Source organism: Phyllostomus discolor, chromosome 4 (genome assembly GCF_004126475.2).
Source record: "Phyllostomus discolor isolate MPI-MPIP mPhyDis1 chromosome 4, mPhyDis1.pri.v3, whole genome shotgun sequence".
NCBI classification, from domain to species: Eukaryota; Metazoa; Chordata; class Mammalia; order Chiroptera; family Phyllostomidae; genus Phyllostomus; species Phyllostomus discolor.
The window spans coordinates 134,900,795-134,926,387 of record NC_040906.2 but is presented as its reverse complement, the minus strand read 5'-3'; the positions used below and the strand labels follow the sequence as shown (position 1 = coordinate 134,926,387).

At 34.2% G+C, this 25,593-nt stretch overlaps 1 protein-coding gene and 1 long non-coding RNA gene across 3 annotated transcripts in view; one reads left to right on the top strand and one right to left on the bottom strand.

Annotated features, from left to right (window-relative positions):
* ADGRB3 (adhesion G protein-coupled receptor B3) overlaps window positions 1-25,593 on the bottom strand; it is a 721,652-nt gene that overhangs the window by 460,148 nt on the left and 235,911 nt on the right. The gene's annotated exons all lie outside the window — the stretch shown is intronic.
* Window positions 3,423-5,974, top strand: LOC118500239. Its single transcript, XR_004902791.1, has 2 exons — window positions 3,423-5,695; window positions 5,726-5,974. It is a non-coding gene; the product is annotated as an uncharacterized LOC118500239 (long non-coding RNA).

Here is a 25,593-nt window from a genome sequence, read left to right as displayed (position 1 = left end):
ATTAACTTTTATTTCCCCAACCTATACAGGCTGAGGACACTTTCCTGTCCACAAAGCACCATCAAAATCCTAATTCTTAGCCATTCATAGCTTGTAACTGTGCAAATATTCAAGAGCTGCCAGCTTACCCTCAGAATTCGTGTTCTGTCTTTTTATTGTTACTGTTGTATGGTAGGGACACTTATCTATACATTTCCCTTTCTTTTCAGTGTGGCTCATTTTAGTTGTCTTTACATTCAACCCACATTTCTATGTGTTTACGGCAGGTACAGGTTCCAACCACATCAACTCGTTCTGCCATTGAGGATTCTTTTCAATGAGTTGGGCTCTATATTTAAGTGCTATCTTCCTCATGAATTGTTAGGTCCTATTACTAGTCCCATTTTAGGTATGGAGATGATGAGGTTTCAAGAGGTTATACCAATTGTCCATCATTATACAGCTAAGATATGTTGGGTCTGGGACTCAAAAACTCACATTTAACTGATGCTCAAGCCATGCTCTCAAGTACAAGGCCATATGGTTAATTGGACCACTATAGTCCCTTTCAACTTAAAAATAAATTCTATATTCTTGCACTTTGCATTGTTTACTTCCATAAATTGAAATGTATGGTCTTATGATGTTAATTATTGTGGAAATAGAATCAAGCTAATGTTTGTGGAGGTTGTATAATCTTCCTTGCAGGTAACTTTCAACTGTCTTATAGGTTTTCCTTGATACTTCATGGGAAAGAAAATATGCTAAAATAAGAGCCTCACAATGGGAACTGGTATTAAGTTGCCCTACAAAAGAGTATCGTCTTCAAGTGTTATTAACATAGATTGGATATAATGAATATATTTTAATAGTGAATAATATATCACACTCCTTCTTCCCTAATGTTTTCATCCTTGGCAACAGATGCCTTTTTAATTTTGCCTCTACCAAAATTTCCTTTATTAAGTGTAAATATGAAGATGAATTTATATTTTCAATGAAGCATTTGAAAGTGTGAGTACTAGGCCACATTAGATTTATTCTCAATAAGACCCATTAAAAAATCAGAGAAGTTTATATGTTCAATCCTTAAGTTACTGAGGCTGCAAAGGCATACATTTTGGTGCCCTCTACAGACTGTAAAGGCTTTCTGACTCCAATCTTAAAAAGAATAAAATTCTCATGACAGTACGCAGTTCTTCTTAGTAAATGGCTGAGAAAAAAACTGAAGTCTTTTACTAGACAAGCAATCTGTTAATTACTCATAAAGGTCATAACTGAATCACACAGGAACTTAATTTTTCTCTATAACAGTGCTCTATGTTCTTCTCAAACCCTACAGTTTCAGAGAACCATAATTTCCCACTATCTTGAAACATTAGATTGACCTCAAAAACAAGTCTGGATAAAACAGTCTTTCAGGCATTAAAAAAAAAGAAATATGAACTACCAAATGATGTTTGACATTTAAGAATGACTTTTGTGTAGCAAATAAAGTTATTTTCCAAAAAGCCAACATTCAAACTTTCCCAGAAACACATTTGCAAATGTAAAGACATCACCAGCTAAAAAAGTAATTACTAACCATAAGCCTGTTTTTAAAATTTCAAACCTCACTAAAAATAATGAGGTTAAATGCCCAGATTAAGTAGAAATGCTCCATCAATTCTCACATCTCTTTTACAAAACTGATGAATTACTTTTGATAAGTCTACTGAAAGAACAGTTTCTAATTGCTAAACCTCCTTTTCTTGCAGCCTCCTCTCAAGATGAACTGCATCTTATTCTGGTATCCAGAGTGTCTCACAAAATTGAATGACTTAGACATTTAAAATAGGTTTGTGATTTGTTGTCTTGACCTCAGGTTTTGACCTCCAAATCTCACACTGATTTACAAAAGGCAATCTCTAGGCTTTGAGCAGCAAATAGTCTAGAAAAGGGTTGTTAGAACAATTTAAGGCCCACTCTGAGACCAACCAGTGAGCGATGTCAACAAATGCATTGACAAAGTTATGATGAAATAAATGTATAAAATCAAACTCAGTCTATTTTTATTTTTTTTTGCACTTAAGTGAGGATACCAACATTTCTTAGTACCTACTATGTCACTACATGCTTTGTAGAAAGACAGAATTTTTTACTTCACGTTTTTTTTGAAATATAAATTCTTACTCCCTCACCAAATGTAGAGATGCAGAAGTAAAGAATAATATAATAGTGTCCAGTCATACTATCAATTAAAATGCTGAGATTCAAAATGAGGCATGTCTGTGTTCAAGGCCCATATTCTTTGTTCTACAATACTAAAAGTAAAATCACAAAGGCAGAGCATTCTCCCCCTCCAACATAAAAGTAGTTCAACTTCAGAAAATAAAGATTTCACAAAAAAATATGTCTCCCAACTCCTCTACCAAAATATTCTTACTAACATTATCTTCCAAATTTTAGACTCTCTTTTGGGGGGAAGCATATATAGTAAGATGTTTTAAGGTTTTTTGACAACTTGTACGTGGGGTTACCTAATAGTAAAAAGATTTCTCTCTTGAGAACAAATTTACTGAATTAAAATCTCCATTCTCTCCTAGGGATACAAGAGCAGCTTTCACCATTAAAATTCATCCCAAGGGAAATGTACTGATAGGTATTCTTCAAAAAGAAAAAAAAAGAGGAGACTCTCCCGAGAATCACTAAAAAATTTAGGGGAGACTGAAACATTTCCTAAGTAGACATTCACTTAAATCACCAGGTTTGCCTCCCAGCTTGGGTGCTGTCAGATGAAGAGGAGACAGCACCTGTAAGAGATCGTCCTTCTGGCAGTGTAAGCTATGAATACAGGTATGGCTTATTCCCACAGCTGAAGGAAAGAGATGAGGATTTGGATACCTTCAGGATTAAAAAGAAAAAGACTTAGGATAGAAATAATTCACTCTATCAACGATCAGGAAAACACAACATGGAATTACTTAGGGGAATTTTATGACTTTAAGGTGAGAGTGAAACTTCTTAATGGAAATGTTAGCAGGTGGACTAAGAATGTCAATGAGAGGATACAGGCTTATTGACTTTATCTGTGATGGGCTGCTGTGGGGAAGACCCACATTTGGGGTTGCAAGAGGAAAGCAGAACTTCGAAATAAGATGAAGAGAAATAGTGAAAGTAAACAAAAAACAAAACCAAAAATATTAAGAGAGTATTTCAGGAAAGTATTTCACCAGGGAAGTCAAGCCAGACATATTCAATTAACAAAAAGAAATCTCTTGGGATTTCAGAAGGTTAACTAGATTTGGAAATGAAGTAATCATTGGTAACTCTCAGGAATCAAAAAATTTCCAAAAATATGAAAGAAGAAATAAGTTGCTTAGAAACAGAAAAACATTAGAATTGATCATGGGTAAAGCCAATAGATGTGGGGGTTTTTTGTGTGTGACTCTAACAAAATCATTTAAATATTTGGAAAACTATTTAACCTAACTTGAAAAACTCATTTACAGCTTGAAGACATTCAAAGAACTGCTGTGAAGAAAGGAGATAGGGATGATCACCATTTCTGCTCAGTGCCTTGGAATGAGGTTGAAGATGAAGGTCAGGGACCAGCCGGCAGCAGGTAATATTTGAAGTGGGACACCTGTAATTGCCTGCTTGGCCAACCACGCAGAAAGGGAAGCCTGCTAGAGTTGTCATTCTATTGTGATTAAAAGAGGCCATGGCATAATTTGCTGCAAAGTACATCTATTTCCAAATAGCCTTATAATTTTAGTACAAAATAAAGGAAGTCTTTTGCTCAATCTTTATGTACAGGAAATTAAGAAATATGGTAAGACACACAATTAACTTATTATTAATTGTTCTTAATGCTAGAGACTTGGTAAGAGGCTTTGCGCAGTTCATGTCAGCTAGAGAAAGGATAAGAACATTAACAAGGTAAATATAATAACTAATAAAGAATCCTCACACACACATCCTAAGTGATTTTTCATCTTTAGGAATAGAGCTCTAATCAAACACAACATGGTTTTGTACCTACGCTTTGGGACTATTAATAAATACATAATTTTTACATAATGATGCTATACATTGGCCAGATATAAGATACAGGAGACAGCCCCACCAATCTAAACATGCATTTTCTTCATTAAAATGTCATTCAGCAGGAGCCAAAGTCAGCAGTTGAAACACACAATGGTCACGTCCACCTTACAAATGGAGTAAAATTCAATTCCACATAACACCATAAATTTTATAAACATGTCTCACTTTAAATTAAGAGGGAAGATTGACATTTTTCACAGTCCTAACATCGCTGAAGTGACAGCTATCACAATAGAACTTCATTAAGGTTTAGTATTACATAGGAAAGGAATGGCATTGCGATTAGGTTCAGTACTTGATGCCAAATCACGGGAGAGAAGTGAAAAGCAAAAAACCAAAACACAGGACTCCTGGATGTTCATGGCTGGGAGCATGTCCACGGGAGCACTCTGAATGTCTATCAATAAGAGGGAATTATATAAATTAGAGTACAGCTGAAATATAGAGTATTTTGCAAGCAATAAAGTATGAAGCAACAGATTCTTTTGACTCAGAAGGACCTCCCAGATACTCTGATACTCTGCCAAGTGAATAAAGTATCAGATATGCACTCAATTCCATTCAGATCTTCACTAAAGCGTGTATGTGTGTTTACAGAAATGTCACAGAAGAATGACGATTGTTAACATTGGCTGTCTCTCTATAGGAAAATTGGGTGGGGGAAGTAGCAAAAATCATGTAGTCAGCATATTCATGTACTATTTGGGGTTTTTACAGTGAACATGTATTCATGTATTAGCTAGAGCAATAAAATGTTAAAAATAGGCACTGAACAGTTTTTTTTTTAAAGTCTTTGGATTACAAAAGAAGTCAGTCAAGTGCAGAAAAACTCAGAAAGGTACTAATTCTTACACATCTAAATCAATGTAATGGGAGATTGTATACCTTATAAGTAACTAAACTGGACATGATTCTGGACCTGCTGGTACATGCAGGGATTTAAAAGACGAGCATTAGGGAACTGAGGCTAAAGAGAGGGGTATTTACAATAGGAGACTACAGTGCAAACCCACTGTTTGTCTCTACAACTCTGCCCTGGCTTTGGGAATGAAGTGGATATTTCTTTCAAGTCATGACTAAGTCAAATCTACAGTCAACATACAATGAAATGCTGGTCCCATGGAGTTCTGTTTCACTTTCACAGGCACTGTCATTTGTTTTATTTTGTTTCTAACATAACATTTGTACATAGAGGGGCATTCTCGCACAAGCCTTTTGAAAATAGTATTTTCAAATGAGTACTTTCAATGCCTAAACACCATTTTTATTCTTAATGTTAATGAATGAAAGTGTCACATATGGCTGTGCCTAAAAGGAGAGCATTAGGCACAGAAACTGGCCGGGGTCATGGTGGAGATATACCTTTTTAGAGGTCATGTGTGACATTGAAATAACTAAGCAGGAAACTTGATGTGTACAGAGAAGAATGTGATGCTCCAATATTGCCTGACTTAAGGTCTGCCTGTCACTTAACTTTTGCTCTCTTTTCACTTTCAAAGGTTTAGAAGAAAGAGTGTATACCATGTTTATAAATTTTAGTTTGCCTAAGAAATTGTATATCAGAGTCTAATTCAGATCTATTGTATAAAAGTCTAGGGTACAGGGCCCTAAGAACATGCATTTGCATGTAATGTTCTTGTACCAGGTAATGCTACAGCACCAGGTAATGCTACAGCAGGTTTCTACTTTTTAATAATCACCCTTCCTCAAAAATATTTAGCATTCTTTACAAACTGTCTATGCAAGTGTCTGGTCTGGCTTACAACATGTCTTAACAATAATAACATTTCACATAAAACATGTATTTCTGACTTCTATTTAAATACCTGAAGATCAATTAAGGCCTTCTTCTACGGAAAAAAAAATGAGTTATTTAGACTAGATATATTCTCCAATCCATATGGTCTCCACCAGTTCCTAAATGCCTTTCTTACCCATTTCACTAGTTTATTTTACCTGTTAGCAACTCTAGTCTTTGGAATTTCCCATACCTATTCATAATCTAGTTATTCCATCTCATAACTCAAATCTAATATCTGACTTTCAGACTGCCACTGTGCTAAGCTCTCTAAATACATTTTTTAGTTTGATTCAGCAAAAAGTTATAGAAAGTTTACTATAATTTCTTCAGGTTGAGTAAGTGAAAGAGCTTTAGCTATTGCTCTTAGGGCGTTAGAGGTATTACAAGTGTTATCAGTATTAGGGGCAGTATTATCATTTTTTTCAAGCTTCAAATAGCAGTAATTCAATTGCAGGTGCCCTAATTAAGTAGAATTGTCTCTTTTAAAAAATCTAACAGGTTATTGGGTTACTAGCTCTTTTATGTTGTCTTATCTCTAGAATAACGAATATTCACTAAAGCAAATAAATGCACTGCATAGGCTAGAATGTTTTTGAAGTATCATCGGAAGATGTATAACATTATTCCATTCATTAAGAAATATATGCTCGGTGTTTCATGGTGGATTTTCATTAAAAATAGATCATTTTGGCTAATTCTTGATTTTAAGTAGTGAGATCTGGAAATGTATTAATATTAAATGTTATTATTATTTTTAGTCCTCAAACAGTTTAACTTTGGACTGTCATATTTTTTATGTACTATCATCATCTTACAATGATGTATTCCCTGTAATTAAATGGTCAAAAATATGTCAAAAGCATATAATGTGAAGTCAGAGGGCCTTTGAAATCACATCTCACCTCTTCTGTCTATTCAATCACACAGAGTGGAAATTGATAATGCTAATGCCAAGATCATTAGGTAGAGCTATTTTTCGTTTCTCTAAAGCAATATCTGGACAAGATTGTGGGCCTTTTTATGATTTCTTTTAAGACTACCGTACAACCAAGTACTTTAATCACAATTTTGGTTTTGAAATCTGAATAAAGAGTATCTTATCTAAGTTTTTAATTAAATTATCTTATTCTACATATGAATTTAGAGACATTTATTTTTTTTTCTGTTATAATGCAGGGCAATAGTATAAATGGCAGTAGACAATATTCTTTCATGATTCATAATGAAAAAAGCAAACAATCTCCAGGCTACTTAAAACATGACATGCTCTTTCTTCCTTAATGAAAGATAAATTAAAATTGTTTGACACTGCCATATGTTAACAATCATTTCTTAAGCAGAAAAAATATATGTATTACTACAGATGGTTTGATTTAGTGTCCAAAAAAGGTTGCAGGGAAAGAACCCTCTTTTTGTTAGTCCATTTTTAGGTGTGATAATATATACAGTCTTCAGTGAGTAAAATATTTGAGTATGTACAACTATATTTGCCATTTTGAATCAGAAGTAGCTGCATGAATAATGCCTAGTTACCTGCAGACTGGTTTCAGAATATAGATAAGAAAAAGATGCTACAAAATTGTGGATTCTATATACACTAGGACATTGTCACTAAAAACCCAATGCCATGAGTGATAAAAGGTAGACAGTCATCCATACTCTTAGCCATGGCCTATTGTAACAGTTCTTAATCTGAATTCATTTATCAGGAATAATGTGTTTTTATAGTTAAAAATAAATTAACATGGAATATTATCAATATGGTACCATGTTTCTCATTTTCATTTGAAAATATTTTATATTAAATGTTTTGGGAAAAATAACTTTAATACTATCCATCTAACTCCACCCATTGTTTTGTATTTTGTGACTTCATTTCTAAGCTTTGTATATCTAAGTCTTTGCATATCTGCTTTTCTGTTTAAGATTATTTTACCAGAATTTTCCAGTATAGTCATGTCAACTTCTGGCCAAGAAGTTGGAGGCATAGGTAGACACACTGTGCCTCCTCACACAACCAAAAGAAGGCCAACAACAAATTTAAAAACAAAAACCGGAACTGACAAGAAATCAAACTGTATGGATCAACTTCTTTAACTTCTTGGTCGAACAACCAAGAAGTTAAAGAAGAAACATTCATCCAGACCTGTAGGAAGGGTGGACACAAACAGCCAGGCAGAGAGGACTCGAGGCAAGGGGGTGGCTAGTGGACCAGGTGTTCTCTCATTTGGGTGTGGATAAACCAGGAAGAACAATTGGGAGCTAGGCAGACCACGTAACCCAGGGTTCCAGCACAGGAAAATAAAGCCTCAAATTTCTGACTGAAAACACCTATGGGGGTTGAGGCATCAGTGGGAGAAACTCCCAGCCTCACAGGAGAGTTCACTGCAGAGACCCACAGGGTCCTACAATGTACACAAACCCACCCATCTGGGAATCCGCTCCAGAAGGGCCCAATTTGATTGTGGCTAGTGGAGGAAGTGACAGAAAACTGGCAGAGAGCAGAGCACACTGCATTGTTCCCTCTCAGATGCCACCCCCACATACAGCATCACAAAGCAGCGACATGGATTGCCCTGCTCTGGTGAGCACCTAAGGCTCTGCCCCTCACTATGTAATAAGCACACCGAGACCAAAAAAAAAAAAGGCCCAAGTGAAAGAACAGATCACAGCTCCAGAAGAAATATAACTAAGCAATGAAGAGACAGCCAATCTATCAGAGGCAGAGTTCAAAACACTGTAATCAGGATGCTCACAGAATTGGTTGAATATGGTTTCAAATAGAGGAAAAAATGAAGGCTATGTATGCTAAGTGAACTAAAGAAAAATTTACAGGGAACCAACAGTGATGGGAAGGAAACCAGGACTCAAATCAATGGTGTGGATGAGAAGGAAGAAAGAAATAACCAAACAGAAAAGAATGAAGAAATAAAAATTCAAAAAAAATGAGGAGAGGCCTAGGAACCTCTGGGACAACTTTAAAAATCCAACATCCAAATCATAGGGCTGCCAGGAGAAGAGGAAGACCAAGAAATTGAAAATTTATTTGAACAATGAAGGAGAACGTCTCCAATCTGGCAAAGGAAATAGACTTCCAGGAAGTCCAGGAAGCTCACAGAGTCCCAAAGAAGTTGGACTCAAGGAGAAACACACCAAGGCACATCATAAGTACATTAGCCAAGATTAAAGATAAGGACAGAACCTTAAAAGCAGCAAGAGAAAAGAAGACAGTTACCTACAAAGGAGTGCTCATCAGACTATCAGCTGACTCCCCCCCCCCAAAAAAAAACCTTGCAGTCGAGAAGGGCTGGAAAGAAATATTCAAAGTCATGAAAGGCAAGGACCTACATCCAAGATTGCTCTACCCAGGTAAGCTATAATTTAGAATGGAAGGGCAGATAAAGTGCTTCCCAAATAAGGTCAAGTTAAAGGAGTTCATCATTGCCAAGTCCTTATTATATGAAATGTTAAAGGGACTTATCTAAGAAAAAGAAGATAAAAAATATGAACATTAAAATTACAACAAACTCACAGTTATTAACAACCAAACCTAAAACAAAAACAAACTAAGCAAACAACTAGAACAGGAACAGAATCACAGCAATGGAGATCACAAGGAGGGTTATCAGAGGGGGAGTGTGAGGAGGAGAGAGGGGGAAAGGTACAGAGAATAAGTAGCACAAATGGTAGGTAGAAAATAGACAGGGGGAAGGCAAGAATAGTATAGGAAATGTAGAAGCCAAAGGACTTATATGTATGACTCATGGACATGAAATAAAGGGGTGGAATGTGGGTGGGAGGAGGCATGCAGGGTAGAGGGGAATAAAAGGGGGGAAATGGGATAACTGTAATAGCATAATCAATAAAATATATTTAAAAAAGAATTTTCCATTAGAATATTGAGTGTATATAGTATGTTATGGGATTTTTTTTGTAAATATGTGTTTTAATAGAGTAATCTCCCATCTTAATTTGTTTCTTATTCTCACCTGAGAACATTTTTTCATTGCTTTGAGAGAGAGAGAAAGGGAGTGAGGAAGGGATAGAGAGAGAGAGCGAGAAACACTGATGGGAGAACACTGATTGGTTGCCTCCTATATGCACTGCCCCGGGGATTGAACCCACAACCTAAGTATGTGCTCTGACCAGTAATCAAAACCACCACCTTTTGGCTTTGGCACAATGCTCCAACCAAGTGAGCCACACCAGCCAGGGCAATATTTTATGTGTTTTCTAAACTTGTATTTTAATTTATGAATTTGTTAGGTATTTTTGTTGTTAGAATTTCATAGCAACATTACAAGTCATGATAAAAGGAACTTTTTCACATTTTTTTGTGGATAAAACGTTCTATAAATCTCCAAATAACAGTTTTGGCAGAAGCATTATGGGGAGTGAAGGCAAATCTATACCAAGCTGAAGTATCTATTTTATAAGATAGGTGCTGCCTTTTCCATGATGTAAGTGGTGCAATTAGTTGATCTTGGGGAATCATGGCACACCATGGACTCAGCGTTAGGGTCTATTGTTGATAGACTGGACACTCAGCACTGGAAGAAGCCAGATGGCTGCTAGTGAGTAGAATCCCATGTTACTAAGTCCACACAGAACCTCCATCATTGTCACCATGGGCACTTTGCTTATGAGTCCATTAGGTGATGACGTAAGTGGTTGAGAAAGGATGCTGACTGAAGTCTACAGAATGGCTCATTCTATTTAATTGATTAGTCAAATCCTTCTATGCTGAAGTTACCCTTTAGTGAGCATTCAAATGAGATATAAATATCTTCAAACTGCTGTAGTTGCCTGTGTGGAAATACCTCTTTCCCAGACATCCTCATAACCAATTTTCTAATCATCTTTCTCTCAGCTCTTAGGCAGTTTAGCCAAGCATTTAGATACAATCTATATATCTATAGACCTGTACTTCTAGTTATGTAGCAATAGATAACAAATGCACTAGGGAACATTCTCAGAATTGGGATTACTAGGTCATTTTTATTATTTTAATTATTTATTTTCACACTGATATTTAATTTTTCATCTCCACCAATAATGTGTACATACATCATTTTGCTACCTTATTATTATTAAATATTTTAAAAGCTGGTGATTGTACAGGGTCTAGCAGATGATGCAGATAATGCCTGCTTGAGTATGGTTGGTAGGGTAACCACAGATACTGACAGATACCCAGTCGCCCTACCCAAGATATACTTTCTCTTCTTTTTTAACAGAACTTTAATTTTTAGGGTCTCTTGTCAAAAACTAGTTTCCCAGATTCCTTTGCAGGTAGAAATGACCATATAAAACGGTTCATGTCAATAAGATACAAGCATGATTTATAGTGTTCGGTGGTCTTTCAAGGAAAGATGCTTTAAAGATGAAAGACTCACCTGCCATATACGCTTTGCCCTTTGTCTTCCCCCTCCCTTTTTCCTGAATTGCAGAGTGCATTCCTAAGGTAACACACTAGAGACAGTGGGCAGCAAGGAGCCACCTCAGGGAGACCTGAGAAGAAAGATGAAGGAGCTCGGATTTCAAACACCACAGAAGAGTAGCAGTCTATCTGGACTGCCTAGGCATGCTTTGGAGAAGGAACTGATTTGTTTCCCCAAAGTGATCTGTAGATTCAGTGCAATCCCAGTAAAAAATCCTAGGAGGTTTTTTTCTTTTTTTTTTTGGGGGGGGGGTGGAAATTCATATACTGATTCAATGGTAATGGAAAAATATATAATTTTTTAAAAAGAAAGGAATGCAAAGCACCTTAGCCAAAGCAATTTTGAAACAGAATAAAGTTGGAGGACTCATACTGCCTGAATCAAGACTATTACTAAGCTTCAACAGTGAAGAATACTCTCCAATCTTGGCATAAATGTAGACGAATATGTTGTATGTCAATGGAACACAACAGGGAAACCAGAAAGAGAACTGTATAGAGTCAATTGATTTTGACAAAGTACCAAGGTATTACAAACGGAAAGGATAGTCCTTTCAACAAATGGTGTTGGAATAACTGGAAAAACATGAAACAGTATGAACCGTGACCTCTACCTAACGTCCTACAGAAAAATGAACCTAATTGTGATTGATGAAATAAAAAAATTTCAGGAGAAAGTCTTAGCAAATTTATCTAAATTTCAAATAGAACATAAAAAACACTGAAATAGAAAAAATAAGTTGGACTTCAGCAACATTAAAAGATTTTCCTCCTCAAAAGCCTCCAGTAAAAATGTGAAATAAGAAGTCACAGATTGGGATACAATATTCAAAATACACAGTATCTGACAGAGGACTCCTACTCAGAATATATAAAGAACTGAAAATCAGTAATAGTGAGACACGTCAGTTAAGGAGCAAAAGAATAGGTACTTGGCAGAAGACAACATACAAAAGGCCAATAAATATATAGAAAGGTTCCAACCTCACCTATCATCAAAGAAATGTGAATTAAAGCCACAGCAAGATATCACTGAATGACTAAAATTACAAAATACGTACAATAGCTAACTGTCTGAAATTGAAAAAAAAAAATTGAGAATGCCAACCATTAATGGGAATGTGGACTAAGTGGAATTTTCCTACAATCTGGGTAGGAATGTAAAATGGTAGGACCACTCAGGAACTACTTGGCAATTTCTAGTTAAGTTAAATACATACCTACCCTGTCATTTAGCAGTTTCATTCTTAGATATATACTCAAGAGAAATGAATGTTCATAGCTGTTTTATTCATAACAGCACCAAACCATAAATCAAATTTCCATCCCTAGGAGAATGGATAATCTCATATAGTCAGACAATGGAATACTTCTCATAAAAAAGAATGGCTTATTTTTTTTAATTTTTAATTTTTTAAATTTTAATCTTTGTTCAAGTACAGTTTTTTTTTTTCCTTTTACTCCCATTCCAGAAGAATGGCTTATTAATACATGCAACAGCCTAGATGAATCTCAAAAGCATTATGCTGAGAAAAATAAACCGGACACAGCATACTGTATAATTATTTTTATATGAAGACCAATTTCAGGCAAAACCAGCCTATCCTGAGTCAGAACCACAGCTGTTCATTGTGCGGGATGGTATTCCAAGACTCAGAAAAGGGGCAGGAGGGAATTTTCTGAGGAATTTTCTGAGGTGAAATGTTTTGTATTTGGATCTGGATGATGGTACATATCTGCATACATTTGTCAATATTCCTTAAGATGTATATATTTTATGATATGTGATTTTACTACATGTAAAGTATATCTTAATAAATATTGTTATAAAATAAACTATAAATAAAAGTGTTCACTTCAAAAAATGAGTGTAATAATAAAATGAGTGTAGTAATAAAATAATTACACTATTATTTTATGAAATAATATTAATTACAAACTTATAATAAAATAAAAATAATATGAGTATAGTAATTTATAGTTTTAATTTGAACATTTCACCTAAAACATCATATGGTGTCCTTGAGTGTGATATTATTATGTTACAAAATCACATACTTCTGAATTTATAATAAAAGGGGCATTATTTGTGCTGGATACTGCATAAAGTCAATATATGAATATATATATACATACACACACACATTTAATCAGTATTTACTCATAAACTACTGTGTGCCCAGCCCTGTGTTTAGTGTTTCATTTAAAAAATTTCCTTTACCACCTTCAAAGCAAAATGTCTGGCTCCATTTTGGCTGTTTACTCGCATGCATATTACTCATGTCTTTTTCTTAGTCATCTGCTGAACTTTAGATTTAAAAATATTAATTCATTGCAATGTATTATATATTTTAAATTTTTAATAATATTATATAATGCTTCCCATTGTGTAGCCAGAGTTTTAAAAATTTATGTACTAGTCTTTTATATTTTTTCTTTCTAATGCATTAAACTTTCCTGAGACATGTTTACATTCCTGTAATTGCTATTTTTATTTTTTTTAGGATTTAACATTTTAATGCATTTGTTCTACAGTTTCTATAGATTTTATTGTAATTCTGTAAGAATTGCAGAAGCATTTAAGGAATAGTTTTATCTCACAATTTTTTAAAAAAAGGCTTTTACTACTAAGTTGTAAACAGTTGGTCAATTTTTTTAAATGGTGTTTTTCTTTTGGATCAGTGTTAGACTTACAGAAAATTTGGGAGGAGAGTACATGGAGTCCCACATATCCTATACCTACTTTCTCTGTTGCTAAAATCTTCCATTGCTTTGGTACATTGTCACAACTAATGAACCAATACAGTTTTATTAGTAGTAACTAAAGTCCATGATTTTCAATTTTCCTTACATTTTAATGTTGCTTTCATGTTCCAAGATCCCAGTCAGGTCACTACTTTAGATTTAGTTGTCATGTCTCCAAAAGCTCCTCTTGGTTGTAACAGTTTCTAAGACTCCTTGTTTTTGATAACACTAACAGTTTTGGAGAGCACCTGTCAGGTATTTTCTAGAATGTCCCTCAAAAACTGTAAGTTTGCCTGATGTTTTTCTTATGATTAGACGGGGGTCATAAGGTTTTGAGAGGAAGAGTCCCAAAAGTAAACAGTCACTCTTATTGTACCACGTCAAAGGCACATGCCACCAACGATTCCTTGATCACCTGTCTGAGGTGGTATTTGGCTGTTTTCCCTACTGTAAAGATATTTTTGCCTTCTTTCTATACTGTACTCTAAGTCATTAAGTACAGCCCACATCTAAAGGATATAGAATTATGCTCCACCTCCACTATTTTTAAAATAATACCAGAACTAACTTTTCTCTCACAGAAAATAATACTCTGGAGTTTTGCTATAATGTGTTTCTCTTCATTTCTTATAGTAGATATATTAAATCTGAGGTGTCCATGTTTCACAGGAGATTACCTTAGTCCTCCTTCTTTGTGTGATGTTTTTTCTAGTATCTAGCCACTCTCCCACCAGCTACACAGACACCAATTGGCTGACTTATTGCTAAGTTTCTTAGCATGCATAAAGCAAGGCTGAGATGAAAGTGTAATACCTCAATAAAGCTGCAGGGGAATAAAATCTAAGGTGAATCTTCTAACAGAGGAGCTAGCTGGAATGGCTTTTGGGTGTGGCCAGACTCCAGAGATTTACTGATTTTTCAGGTAGAAAAATTAGTATTTTGCTTCTTTTGTTTGTTTTTTTAAATTTATAGGCCCTGATTCCACAAACTGTAAGTTAGAAACCATTTTCCCTGGTGAGAGAGTTCCAGGTGGCAGCAGAATCAAGGTGCAGAGCCCAGCAGACAGGCATTGCTATCTTTGAAGATACGAGTGGACCAGGAGATGACACTGGGTATTACATCTATTTAAAATTCTTCATGAAATATCAGATGCTCAATCTCCATCTCCATTCTCCATCCCCAGTTCTGTCCTTTGCCCACACACTTTGCCCTCCCAAGCAAAAAAACAGGTTTGTGTCTGTTAAAGTTACACCTATGACATCTTGCCTTTACAAGTATGATTAATTGAAACAGGAAGGTAAGAGCTTTGAGAACTTACAGTCAATTAAAAAAAAAGAACTGGTTCTTGACTAAAGCAAAATTATACTCAGCATTTTATTGGTTTGCACCATAAGCTTAATATTGTCAATATAAATGTTTTTTATTATTCCCCCCCCCCCCACTCTCTCTTTACAGCTGAGAACAATCTTAGGCTGAGAAAGAAAAAGGAACTTCTGCTCCCCTTCATGAAAATCTCTGACCTCGGTTCCAAGATAATTTGAGTTTTTCATCTGGTCTTCCCTCTACATAGTATGAATCAGAACATACAGGCCATTCAGAAAGTATTAGAAGTTTTCAATTTCCTTTATATACATTTTTTCTAAACTCTATGTGATTTTTGGCTATCAGCCAGCGAGTTCTAGGAGAGGTATTGCTTTCAAGTATCACTTGTACCTGAATCCCTGTACTTCTCCTCTTCATTATTAAGTGTGCAAGTTCCATTTCAAAGAAGCTTCCAGTTCCGGTCACCTTTAAATCCATGGAAAGGCCATGCTAATGTTGTTTTGGCTCTTATATCCTTATATCAGAACTTTAAGTTCCCCATATGAAACCATTGCTTATACAAAGATATAACACTTCTATTTGTTTTGCTATTTGCCTTCAGTTCCATAATTTCTTTTAATAACAAATAATCATGCTTTGTTTTTTAAAACTATTACTTGGATTATAAGTTTTCTGTCTGCTAGTGCAGATCAGTTTTGTTAATAAAATAAACTGTTTCATTAAGAATATATACAAAGGTGAAGGGATTAGCCAAAGAACATATCAATATATGCATAACTCACAGACAACAATGCGATGATAGCCAGAGAGAAGGTGGGGTGGGTGTTGGGTGGGGGTGGGCAAAGTGGGGGAAAATAGGGACATCTGCAATAGTATCAACAATAAAAATAAAGAAAAAAAGAAAGTATACATTTATCAGAAAAACGACATCACTTAAATTCCTAGGCCCCCAATTCTGGGCATTGGATTTCATTGATCTGCTGTGGATTTTGATTTTTTTTTTAAGTGAGTTGCTTGGTGATTACCCATCAGGAATCACTAGAAAGCATAGTGTATAGTATGTTAATCTTTTACTAGTAAGTTTTGAGAGAGCAAGACTTTACATTTATATCCTCACATTTTAAGATATGAAATATTTTAAATGCATAAGAAGTTCAGTTTATTCCTTGAAATAGGAGCAAACCACAGGTACTGCCCTCCTATCTTACAGGGCCCCTGCAGATGCATGGGGTGGCACACAGAGACATCTGTTCAATTCTACTCTCTTGGTGAATTCTCAAGCCCCAGATTCAGAACGGTACCCTTTCTCTTAAAGCATCACAAAAATTTGCAAAATCCTGGACACTAACTACACATTCCACAAGACTTGCAAAAATAAAACAAAGGAAAATACAAGTGTAAAAGGTATTACATTTCAGGTCAATAAGACTTGCTTCAAATTCTTCAAAAAGTAGTCTGTATAAGAATTGAACTTAGTAAAAAATCCATCTCTGTAGATTCAGTGGCTAGTGAAGCCAAAGGAATATTTTCTGAACTAAGAAAAAATAGAGTCCTATGTCTGGGTTAGGATTATTATACTAATGAATAGAATTGGTTTCAGAAAAGGATGCCTTCTAGAATTTTTCCTGTATTCAGTAAATATGTTTAACACCACAGCAATTAATCTTTCCCATTAACTCTCTTAACCTTTGAAATCTTAATTTTTAATTGAACTTATTTGGGTGACACTGGTTAATAAAATTATATAGGTTTTAGGTGTTCAATCCTGTACTACATCATGTATATATTGTATTGTATGTTCACCACCCCAAGTCCAGTCTCTTCCCATCACCATTTAATTTTGACAGCATTGTTTTTTTCCACAGTGATGTTTTCAATAACCTAAAATATTCAGATTGCCAAGTAATAATGAACTGAATTTTGTCTGATTACATTTACTGAACACTGAAATAAAAAATGTTAATTCATGTAGCAAGTGGATTAATAGTAACTTCAAGAAACAAATGAAACTTGTATCTTATTTCTTATGATTTGAAGTGAAATGTCTGCCAAAATTACTGGGGCACACCACATATTCCTTAAGCTCATTTACATTTGTGGGATAGAATGAGTTAGTATTTTGATGGAGATATCTAAGTAATCGCTTCATCTGCATTTCAGAGGCCATTAATACAATTTTTTCACATTACCAATCCATCCGTGTACACAACATGAGTTCACAAGGTAAGTATGTACTTTCTAACATACTCCTCTTGTCAAAGGAGCCAAATAAAGAAAACACAGTTTTTTGAAGACTCTTGCTATAATTTCCACCATTTGAGAGTTATCTGACTTTTATTATCTCAAATTCTCTACCTAAGTAGGCATACTCTAGCAACAAATTAATGATATAAACTTTGTAACTCACATAGTACAGGAATCATTCACCAGAATAGACACTGAGGAAGTTCAACAATTATATCAGAAAAACCCTTATATAGCTCAAACAGTATGTCTCCTTTTTACATCCCAAGTTATCATTCAGAATGCTAAAATAAAGACCCAGTTTGTTTTCATTCTTTAATGTCAGACATTAGCCAGAAAGTACAGTATTCTTATGTGGGACAGTTTTATGATTTTCTAATTTAATAGGAACTGCTGGTCAAGCAATGGGTCATGGACTGACTATGGTTAATTCAATGGGAAGACAAAAAATATTAGAAAATACTTTAAATAAAAAGTTGTTTTATAGTATGATTTATAAAATTATCTATAAATTTGGGGACAATTATTTATTTTAGAAGCTTATTTTTATATTATTAAAATATCATTTAAAATATGTCACATGTTATCTATACTTATCTATCCACATTTAAAAAAATGTTTATGCTGTTCAAACTGACTTCTGTAGTCATCCATTTGAGTATTGGACTAAGTCTCAAATGTAGGAAGATATATAATATTTGAACAAAGTTAAATTTAGAAATATAATCTGTTTTTAAAATCCAATTTCACTTTCTTTGGATTTATAGGGAGACTATACATCAGCATAAAAAATTAAATATATGGAGTTTAATTTTTAACTGAGATTTAAAAATAAACAGCATTCATTAAACTCATACTTGAGAGATAAAAACTCATATTTTGGAGATAAAACTCACGCTATACTAGCATGTTCAATTATGCTTTCTTTCCTCCTTCCTTCTGATTTTTAAAACATTGATAGTAATGGAACAGGAAGGATAACAGAAAAAAATGCTGGCTGTCATGGAAATAGGTTTTCTTTTTTTTTATCAGTAGATATAAACCCTTATTTTAATTATTATTTATTTTTATTTTTAAATTTATTTTTTCTGCAATATTTTATCTGATATATTTCCTTAGGCAAGGGAAACAAAAGAAAAAATAAACAAATGGGACTTAAAAGATTTTACACAGCAAAGAAAAATCAACAAAATGAAAAGATAACTCAAAGAGTGGAAGAACATATTCACCAATACATCCAATAAGGGGTTAATATCCAAAATTTATAAAGAAATTGTAAAACTCAACACCAAAAAAACCAATAATCCAATTAAAAAATGGGCAAAGGACATGAGTAGACACTTCTCCAAAGAGGACATACATAAGGCCAATAGCCATATAAAAATGTTCAATGTCACTAATAATCAGAGAAATGCCAATTAAAACCATAATGAGATATCACCTCACACCTGTCAGAATGGCTATCATCAATATATCAACAAACAGTAAGTGTTGGTGAGGATGAGGAGACAAAAGAACCCTTGTGCAAAGTTGGTGAGAATGCAGATTGGTGCAGTCACTGTAGAAAACAGTATAAAGTTGCCACAAAAAATTAAAAATGGACCTGCCTTATAATCCAGCAATTTCACTTTTGGGAACTTATCCAAAGAAACTCAAAACACCAAATTAAAAGAACATAAACACCCCTATGTTCATTGCAGCATTATTTATAATCACCAAGGTATGGAAGCAGACCAAGTGTCCACCAGTAGGTAAATGGATAAACCAACTACGGGATATTTACACAATGGAATACTACTCGGCTATAAAAAAAGAACAAAATACCATCCTTTGCACCAGCATGGAAGGAGCTGGAGAACATTATCCTAGGTGAAATATGCCAGTCAGAGAAAGACAAATAGCATATGATTTCACTTGTATGTGGATTTAATGAACAAACTGAACTAACATGCAAAATAGACAGAGACTCATAGAGAGCAGGATGACAGCTCTGGGAGATGGGCCTTAAGGGGTGGAGGGATGCAGGATAAAGGACTCATGGACATGAATAACAGTGTTCTGCTTATAAGGTGAGGGGAGTATACAGAAGACAAATGGTAATGGATTAAACCCTTTTTTAAATGCTGAGGAAAAATACTGGTTTTCATACATGAAATTCTTTTTATGTTTAATTTTTAAAAGACTTATCTTAGATAAAAGTCTCTTATTTCATAAACTTTAAAATGTTGCACCATCAGTTTCATTCCTAGTGAAATAAAAATTTATGAAAAATGTCATTTTCTGGTTACTTAAGTAATGGAAGCAGTCCAACAACCCACACACTGCTTTATTTCACTCATACAACGCAGGTAAACAACTATGTATCTGGGTGATAAATTATCTGTATTTTCCATGCATTTCCAAGTAGCAACAAATCCTTTCTTTCTCTGTTAAACTGACAAACTGAGAACCACAGGTTTTATTTTTCTATTTCCTTCATGCTAATAATAGTAGTGTCTACATTCCATTATTATTGACAATTCCAAGAAAATAGCCTGAGTGAAAATTACCCAGTGCTTTCAAAGGTCTTAGAACTTCAAAGGAAAAGGTCAGAAGCAGGCATTAAGAGAATCTTCCAAAATCTTCCTCTGGTGTAGGAAGAAGTTGGGTGGAACTAGGCAGCTTCTTGACTTGAGGCTTTATGAGTTATAGAAGTTAGCAACATTTTAATGCATCAAGCACTAACTGTGTATCTCAACTGATATTTTTTTAGTTTCTCCTGGTTAAATTGACTATTCAAGGTATATATTATACCAACCTGCTTGTATAAGTTTCTTGGAGTTTTTCTTTGCTAAAATGTAGTCATTTAACAGCAAAAAATCATTTGTGAAAATTTCTGTTTAGTAGAATCATATTCTTTCAGCAGGCAGTGATTTTTGGTATTTGATACACATTCAAACAATAATTATTGCACATATAGCAATGCCAGGCACTCTCACAGGTATGAAAACTAGACGACACAAGTGATCCCTGCCCTCAGGGAGTTTGTAGTCCAGTAAGGGAAGTCAAGGAAAATAAATAAATGAGAACAAATTATGATCAGAGCATAAAGAAAATAAATTGTGTTGAAGAACAATAAATAGGACAATCTGGCTGATTTAGATAAAGAGCTCAAGGAAGACCTCTCTGAAGAAAGACATGTAAATGGAGACCTGAAAGATTGAAAAACAGAGTGAGCATGTAAACAGGAAGAAATAGAGGGACACATTAGAGAAACAAGGACAAAGGCCTTGACCTGGAAAAGGATCAGCCTGTTGACGAAACTTGGCTGATATGGCTGAAGCTTTGATTGGGGAAGTGAAGTCTTTTTAGCCATAATTCAGTAATTTGGATCTTATTCCTAGTCACCAAAGAGCCACTAGAGAATTTTAAGCAGGGGGAGGACATGTTCCAATTTATATTTTAGGGATGTCACTTGGTAGCTGAGTGAAAAAGTAATTTCAGTGAGACCAGTGTTTAAAAAGTCTCTACAATGGTATTTGTCATGTTAGTAGCCACTAGCCACATGTGGCTATCTAAACTTAAATTAATTAAAATGCAGTTTTTCAAAATTCACATGTAGCTGCTGGCCACCATAGTGGACAGCACAGACAGAGAGCATTTCCATCCTTAAAGGGACATCCTTGCCAGCAGCACTGTTCTGGAACTCAGACCATCCATGTCTCCCTGGTCTCCAGTCTTATGTCCCCCCACCTCTATGCAGACTCTGCCGGCTGAATGACCGCTGTTGGCTCCCTCATCCTCATTCCTCATGTTCCTGACTCTTCCACTACTATGCCTTCCTGCCCATCACCTTCCTTTTTCTCTTCCTCTGTTCCAGACACAGCTTTCCAGCAGCCTGTTGTTAACTTAATAGAGCTGTAATGATGGCAATTTAAATTCAAGGTGTCTATAAATGTATTGATTTTCTTCATGACTATGTACTTATCCTGACTCCTCTATGTTTTATTAATGGTTCTACCAATCTCTTAGCTACCAGCTCTAAGTTATCTGCACTCCTCCTTTCCCACTTAGGCAGGTATGCAATAGTTGCTTAACTATAGATAACCTACCTTCATAATATCTCTTACATACTATAACTTCCAATACTGTCTAATTAATTTTGCCTATGTTATTATTATAATTTCCCTGATAAATTCATTCCAAATCAGCACTGGTAGCTTAATCTTCTTAAAGTTTCAAGCAAGGTCTTCAGAGACTCGAGTTGCTCAAAGAGACATAGTTTTCCCAGTACTGTTATAAAAAAATGTTGAATTTCCAATTTTACTGTTGTCTATTCTTCTTTCACAGCTTGTTTGCTATTCAAGGAAACTATCCCATGCATTTCATCCTCAAACTTAGTTTATGCTATCTTCTTTCCATCTGCTAAATATCTCACCCTCACTTTATGGATTTTTATGGACTTTATGATTGTCTAATCTCTCCTTCACTTCAGACCCACTGTAAATGCTACTTGCTCTCTGAAGTTATTCTTTAAATTCAAAACTTGATATTTTCTCTAATTCTGAGTACAATTTTTAATGTCTTTTATTTCTTGAGTTTATAATTTTTCTTTTTGTATTATAGTTTACTAATGTTTTTATACATTATAATCTCTAGGAACAAGAATAGCATACACATATTTATATCCAAGGCATCATCTAGAATATTTGTTAGTTGAATTAAGTAGAATACACAAATATCCTCAAATTTATTACAGATATTATTGTGGCTATAAAGAAATATCCAGCTTTGATTTATCTAGTTATCAAAATAAATCTAATGTCCTTTTCAAGTTTCTCAAGTGCAGTATAACAATTTTAAAGAGTGTGAAAGTGAGAACTGAAGTCTTCAGTCTCTTGGGGTTACTCACATGTACTGTTCTTACCTGTAAAAAAAGAAAGCATAAAATTCTATGTTTTTTTCAAGGCCAGATTATTTGCTGAAAGTAAATTGAACATCATATGTGAGGTTTTCAAGGGACTGTACTTACCAATAAGTTAACCTCTGCCAAGATTTCAATTTTCAAATTCTTTAGCCAAGATGAATGCCTTAGAATGTAAAAGTCACAGTTTGCTCTTGCATACATAGCACACTTTTCTTGATGGGAGGCACACAAAGTGAAAATCAGACAGGCTGACATCTATAAGTGTATTATTGTTTTTTTCAGGACTTTATTGGAAGAAGAGATTTCAGGAAGAAATTACCCCCATCATTTAAATCATACAATATATAGAAAATATCATTGAAGTTTCATTATTTGCATATACTTAGGAGAAATTGCTTGAAGTATTGTATTTGAAATTCATAATTGGTTGATAGTCACATATAGAGTTTTACAACAGTATTTACTATTTATAGCTACATATAAATTTAATACTATTTATAATTATACATATAATTATATTTATAAAATAAATAAGTCAGTACAAAGGAATATGCATGTTGTACTTCATTATTTTGGGTTAATCTGCAAATGCTAATGACAAACTCCAAGCTCCATGACAAGGTCATTGCTGCTCATTTAGATGTCAGGAAGGGTTATTTGATACAGTCTGAAGCAGCACATAGCATAGTATCCAAAATATGGATATCATACACAACTGGTACCATTAGGCACCACCATATATGCTCATAATCTCAGGTTGATTAGCCAGCAATAAAATTTAGGAACCAACTGTGAATATAAGTTTTTGAAGAGTTATTGTTCTAAAATGCTTTGTTGTTAATATTATTAATATTGTACCTTAAATCATTGAAATGAAGATGCTGAGCTGAAATGAAGTTTCAATTTGAGTATTGGGATAAGCAGAAAAATGCTAATTTATTTAGATCATACAGGTCATTCATCAGTCACACCATGAAATTATTTTTAAAATTTATACACTAACCAATTATATTTTTATTCCACTATCCTACCTTTCCTAATTGACCCTATCTTTCCCCTGACATCTACCTCTAGCAGGCTTTAACTTTGGGTCATTTCTAACATTAAAAAAAAAATCAGTGTGTCTGAAAGCAGTTATCTTAATGAACATAACTTCTATAATTCATACTTTCTATCCATTTGGGCCAATTATTAAATTTGATGTTACCTATGAAACATTAATTCAATAAGAAAATGAGGAAGTAATATGGATTCCAAATAATCCTTGAATTGTTAAGAACCAAGCACACCCCTATTTTGAGGGCCTTCCATTTGCTCTTGCCTCAGCCTTAAAAGCACTGCATGCCAGATATGTGCAGGGTTCTCCCAGCAGCATACTTACATATCCTTTCCAAAAAGTGATCACCATTGACCATCCATACAATAATAGAGCCTCTATTTCTCTCTGTCTCCTCATTGTGCTTTACTTTTCTTCATAATGCTTATCATTATTCTTCCTTATATTTTATAAATACTTACTGGATTTTTTTTCACTCAATTTCTCAATTCCAATGTAAATGGAGGGCAGGAACTTTGCTCTTGTCATGTATTTGACACCAAAAATGTGTGTCTGACATGTGACAAATAAACATCAATTGAAGAAATAATGAGACTAAAGTAATTTATCCTGTTGAACAATCTGATTGTACATGGTCAACTCTTCCATAATCATATAAAAAACTTACATTCATGAATGAATTCAACTGTTAATTATGGATTAAATCATTTCAGACCATGATCATATCTCTTATTAACACATGAAAAACGTTAAACTGATAATAAACCACTTCTGTCACTGATCTGTAAAAATTTGAGATGCGGGTTATACATGTATTGCAGTATTTTCTTTTTGCACTTTTGTTTCCTCTGTTCCCAACTAATTGGTCAGTGAACAGCAACGTGATCTCATCTCCCACTGTCAATCTCAAATTGTTCCCCTATACCAACATTTCCACCTACAAATATAGTTATGAGAAGGATAAATGTTCTTACTCTTTTAACTAAGATTTTGTGTTAGAAACTGAAAAGCACTGTTTTGGCAGGCAGTAAGCATAGCACTTGGAAAGGAGTGCCGATATGAGAAGAATAAAAACTCAGCTCCTTTCACCCATTAATTGTGAGAGTGGACATTTCAATTTTTCTGATTATTCATGCTAACTAACTTCGAATTTTTTCAAATTATGCTGCTTGCTCAGACATTAGTGAAAATAAGTTTCCCTCTGTTGGCAGTATAGAGCTACCACTAACCTTTTTGGCTTTTACAAGAAATATTTATCTTGATATATTTTATGTATTTTTATGAAGGTTATATCCATAAAAACAGTAAAATAAATTATATAAGAAAATGTTGGTAAATGTCATTACTTATTAATTTTATTTAAAACAGATATTAAATAAACAACTTAATGAAATTTGCACTGTTAATGTTAAAGACCAGGTGTTTAGTATCTGGATTTTTTGCTATGACACAGATAATTGTTTTGGTAATGTAAAAATCAATATAAAAATAATTATTTCAATAATTTTTTAAAACTACTTGGTTTGGGTGATAATCATAAATTAGTTAAGAAACTGGTTTGAAAACTTATGGAAAGTGGGCAAAGAATATGCACAGGAAGTACAAAAAAGGAGAAATGCAAATAACCAATAAACAGAAATGCAAATAACCAATAAACAGTAACTTGCAAAATTCAAATCAAAACCCTAAAATATGTTGTAGCTAATAGACTGCTCTTTGTTTTATTGTTAAAAGAGTAAACAAATGATTATTTACATATTCTCTTGGAGATGAAAACTGACTTCTATAAGGCAGGTTGAAAATATTTTTAAACAGACTTAAAATTGTACTTTACCCAACAAAGTTGTTTATAAGAATTTACTCCAAGAAAAAAAACAGACAAGTGTGTGAATGTATACATCTGTATTCATATATATATATTCATATACATGTGTGTGTATATGTGTGTGTGTGTGTGTATAGAGAGAGAGAGAAAGAGTCTGGCAGAGAAAGTCCAGCCATTGATTATT